Source organism: Hesperophylax consimilis, unplaced genomic scaffold (genome assembly GCF_061612785.1).
Source record: "Hesperophylax consimilis isolate HC1 unplaced genomic scaffold, BYU_Hcon_1.0 scaffold_347, whole genome shotgun sequence".
Taxonomy (NCBI): domain Eukaryota; kingdom Metazoa; phylum Arthropoda; class Insecta; order Trichoptera; family Limnephilidae; genus Hesperophylax; species Hesperophylax consimilis.
In genome coordinates this window covers 1-5197 of record NW_028301505.1, presented here as the reverse complement: position 1 = coordinate 5197, position 5197 = coordinate 1, and the positions used below count along the sequence as shown (strand labels likewise).

At 28.2% G+C, this 5197-nt stretch overlaps 1 non-coding gene across 1 annotated transcript; it reads right to left on the bottom strand.

Moving 5' to 3' along the window:
• Positions 1-789: 789 nt before the first annotated feature.
• TRNAR-UCU (transfer RNA arginine (anticodon UCU)) lies at positions 790-863 on the bottom strand. The gene has a single exon. It is a non-coding gene; the product is annotated as a tRNA-Arg (tRNA).
• Positions 864-5197: the final 4334 nt, after the last annotated feature.

The following is a 5197-nucleotide window of genomic DNA, read 5'->3' as shown; positions in this document are numbered from 1 at the left end:
CTGTTGAGCCACAAGGACTCGCAGAAAGTTTAATAGCAGCTATCATGAATTTGTTTTTAATGATAAGTGTTTCATGTGTTGTTTTGTAAATGAGATATCGTAGTTGAGATACAGGATTAGTAGGAATTGTTCCATCCATGTCATGTTTGATAACTTGTATTTCAAATGACTTGATATCATCAGTTAAAACGTTAGTCAGTGGCAATAATTCTTTCACCAATTCCAAAATAGCAGGAGATGGCGCGGTTAAGGATTTTAAATAAGAGTCAAATTTAGCAACACACTCTTCAATTGAAAGCACTTGAATAACTATAATTTTAAAATCTTTATTGAATTTTTCTTCTGGAAGATCCATGTCTTGAATGGGAATGTAAGTAGGAACTTTAACTCCCATGAATTCAGCGCCATAAGTTGTCAAATAATGAAGAATTTGATCAAGTAATAATTGATACGCAGAAGCTTTACGAACTGTTGAGAAAGAACGATAAAACGTTTCATTAAAAAGTTCTCTACCACTTGAAAAAGAAAAAATTGCTTTATTAAAAATATCTTCAGAGATGTTATCTATAACTTCTTTCTTTGAATTAACAAAGAGTAATCCTTTTTTGATGGAATCTTTCATAGAAACTTCAGCAAATGGTGTTTCTATTTTTGGAACAATTTTAAATAGATTAAGAAAAGATTTGATTTGATAATTTGTAATATTTGTTTGCACTGCCTCTGCCATTTTGGACTTATTGTACATAATAACTCTCCTTTTTAATAGAACTCATAGTTGTGATTGTAAAATATTCGTGATAGGACTCGAACCTACAACTTCAACCTTAGAAGGGTTGCACTCTATTCCATTGAGTTACACGAATAAGCATATAAAACAATATTTTTTAATTTGAAAAACCCACCAAGCCGAAAATGAGTTTAGAGAAGATAAGTTCTTCTTTTTATGAGTGTAACTCGTTAACTAAGTTTTCTCACACAGCACTTTTTTCTTTTTTCTTTTCTAAATATATTTTAACACAAAATTTTAATTTTGTCAATTAGCTTTGTTGAGAAAAATTAATTTTCATTCCATTTAAGTTTTTGTCCACAATGTGGACATCTTTCAAGTGAATAAGCTCTGCGATAGTAACCATCATTACACTCTTCATCAAATAAACCTCTACAACGAGGGCATTCAGATGGTTCCCACTTTTCAGTTATGGTGAACATTGGTGTGTTTAAATCTTGCATAGCTTGTGAGTATCCCTTGTGAAAATCTGTATCTGGTTTTTCAATGGGAAGATCTACTTTTAGAAGATCTTCAATTTTTTTATCAATTGTATAGAAAAGACCATCTTTGAAATGTCCAAGTAGCACTGTTTTATTCCGACAAGTTGTTGGTTCTGTCAATACTTCAAACAGTGGAGAATCGCCATTTTTAATGTAGAAGTTTCTTTTTTTCTCTACAATGTCGCCTTTTTTAATCATACCAACAAACCTCCAATTCAAATTAAAAAATAGTTTTATGACACTCACAAAACACTTCTTCTAATTACCTTATTCTTTAAGGGATTGTTTTTAAAGTGACACTCTCCAACTTAATTAACTATAATTAATTATAACATAAAAATTTATTTTTGTCAAATAGAATAAATCAGGAATGTACGAATCGAACGTCTCTTTGTCCCAAGGGAACATGTGCAAACCATTACACTTTATTCCTGTGGGTGCTGGATTGTGCGCACTACTTACGCCCATATGCGACGCAAGTTCGTTTCCAGCATTAGTTTTGAGATTTAACGTATCTCCTATACGTCTATAGACGAGCTGTTTATTCTAAGGACAGCCACTCACAAATAGAAACCTTTTTAAGATGCTGCTACTCATCTGATTTAATGAGTTTTCCTTCTCAGAAAAAAGACTGTTACAGTCCAACTACATTTTCTGCTTGCAGTCCTTTTGCGCCGCTTACAACATCAAATTCAACTCTTTGTCCCTCTTGTAATGTTCTAAAGCCGTCGGTTTGAATCGCTGAATAGTGAACAAATACATCCTTGCCATCTTCCGTAGTTAAAAAGCCAAACCCTTTACTTTCGTTGAACCATTTTACAATTCCATTGCTGTTGCTACCCATTAATAAAACTCCTTTTAATTTAGATTATATTATATTAAAAATAAATTGTTTTCAAGATTCAATAACATTTCTTTATCAATATTGTTTAACTCTTTATAAGGAATTCTTATTAAGGGTATTTTGTTATCTTTACAATACTCATTTTTCAAATCGTCTCTTCTTTTCAAACTAATAAATTCTTTTGTTTTATCATCAGTCCATCCTCTAAAAGGATTGAAATGTTGAATACCGTCAAATTCAATAAGATGGCTTAATTTGCCATCTATATAAATAGCAAAATCAAATCTTAGATATTTATCTAAGTCAGACTTTAAATCTTTAAATATATATTCTGTCTCAAATGAAATGTCGTTTACTTGTAAAACTTCTCTAATTTTCAACTCTCCCGCTGAAGAATTCAAGCATCCACAAGAATTTACAGAATTAGATTGTAAATTGCCAGCATCAACCGTGATCAAAGTTTTATTTTCGCAAGTACATCGACAATTCCAACGAACTCCACTACAATAAGTTCTTTCTTCACTTAATGAAATTACTTCTAACAATCCAAATTTCTGTCCAATTAGATTGTGAATTCTCGAACATCCGCAAGATTTCTTTTCTCCTGCTACTAATTGTGCTCGACTTGCTAAAGTTGTTTTGCCGCATACGCAATCGCACATCCATAAAATAGCTTCCTTGGAACTTCTTTCTTCCGTTTCTCTGATAACAGTTAAACTATTAAAAGTTTTCCCTGTTAAATCTGGTCTTGTTATACATCCACAAGATTGCGTGGTTCCTGCTATTAAATGTTTTCTACTCGCTAAATGAGTTTTTCCACAATCACAAGAGCATTTCCAAACAACTTGTTTATTGCGTCTTTCAGATGTGGGTTCTAAGGCAATTAATTTGCCAAATCTTTTTCCTTGAATACTTATATCCACAGTCATTAATTACAAACTTCCTTTTTTCTGGCTATTCTCCGATAATGTCAATAATTTTAGAACGAACTAATTCATTCATTTTCCACTATTGACTTGGATGCCTTTTCTTTTTGTTCCATTAGGAATTGAATCAAATCTTCAGTTTTAGCAACTGTATTTGTCAAGCCTTCGTTCAGTATTGCCGATTCATCAGCCGCCATTCTAAAAGAGGACAAAGCATTTATTTTTTTTCTGTTTAATTTTTCAGTTTCAATGACAAAAGTGTTCATCGTCAATTGAATTGAATTGGATTAATTGGCGTCTCCGCCATTACTTTTCGTTTAAAACTCATCTAAACATCCTCTTTCCTATTTTAATGCCTGTTTACTTCTTTTTTATCTTTATCAAAAACACAGATAAAAATGACTTCATACTCCATCACATCATTGTCAATTCTTACAAATGGTTGCTTTTCAAGCACTACTACATAGTATCGTTCAAGAATGAGAGTGATAGCTTCTGTTATTTTTTTAGCTATCACTTCTTCACTCTCTCCTACCTTGCCTCTTGTAATCGTTTCATATCCCTTGCCTGGATGATTGAATAGAAAACCTTGAGGAACAGTACATACTCCAGTACTCATAACCATAGATTTAATGGCTTTTAACACACTTGAAGTAATTGATGATGTTGTTGCATCTTGCTCTGTCAAAATGTCTACACCATCTTTTCTTTTTTTACTGTAAAATAATTATAACATATTTTTTTCTCTTTGTCAAATTTTTATTTAGGTAAAAAATTTAAAAATATTTTGTTTAGTCTTTTATTTTTATGTTGAAGTAATTATAACATATGTTTTTATTTTTGTCAAGCTGCTTATTTTAGTATTTTTTGTTTTGTGGAGTGATTTTTGATTTTTGGTGCTTGTTGGCGAAGAGCTAAGGCTATAAATACGAGCGACGAAGTCGTTCGTATTATTGGCTGCTCGGAGAGCGCTGATTAATAGGCTTCGACGGCAATATTGTTTATATTATGTTGTATATATTGTAAATAAATTTAAATTTAAAATCTTGGTGTCAACATATGTTATATATTATATATTATGCGGCTGATGGTAACAACTGTTGAATTATTATTAAAGTGTATGTTCAATATAAATTTAAAGTAAAACTTTTTATTTATATATAATGTTTAGTATTTATTCTTTGTATTGTGTAAATAATAATTGAAAGTATTATTTAAAATATGAAAAATAAGTCCTTGACAAATTAAAAAAAATATGTTATTATTAATTAGATGGAAAAAATATTGATGCATTTTTATTTTATATTTATTGTTCTTGCTGCCAATGATTAAAATCAAACTCTTTTAATATATTGTATATTATAATTATATTATATATTATAAATATATTATAAATGCATTGTGTATTATAAATGCATTATGCATTATGTACTATAAATACATATTCATTTAAAATTAAAACCTTTAATAGATATATATATTATTTATTTATTTATTATATATTATATTATATATATTAGACATTCATTTAAAATTAAAACCTTTAATGGATATACTATTTATATATAATATATCATATATTATATATTATATATTAGATATTACATATTACATATTACATATTCATTTAAAATTAAAACCTTTAATAGATATACTATTTATATATAATATATATCATATATAATATCTAACATATTACATATTACATATTACATATTACATATTACATATTACATATTACATATTACATATTACATATTACATATTACATATTAGATATTAGATATTAGATATTAGATATTAGATATTAGATATTAGATATTAGATATTAGATATTAGATATTAGATATTGGATATTAGATATTAGATATTAGATATTAGATATTAGATATTAGATATTAGATATTAGATATTAGATATTAGATATTCATTTAAAATTAAAACCTTTAATAGATATATTATTTATATATTATTTATATATTATTTATATATTATATATCATATATTCACTTAAAATTAAAATCTTTAGTTTATATGTTAAGCCGCAAATGAAATGACTATTAAGATGTTGTTTAATTTTACAGCTGAATTCTGTCGTAATTACTTATTGGCATTTATAATTGGAACTCAAGTCTATATGACGCTCTACGAGCCTATA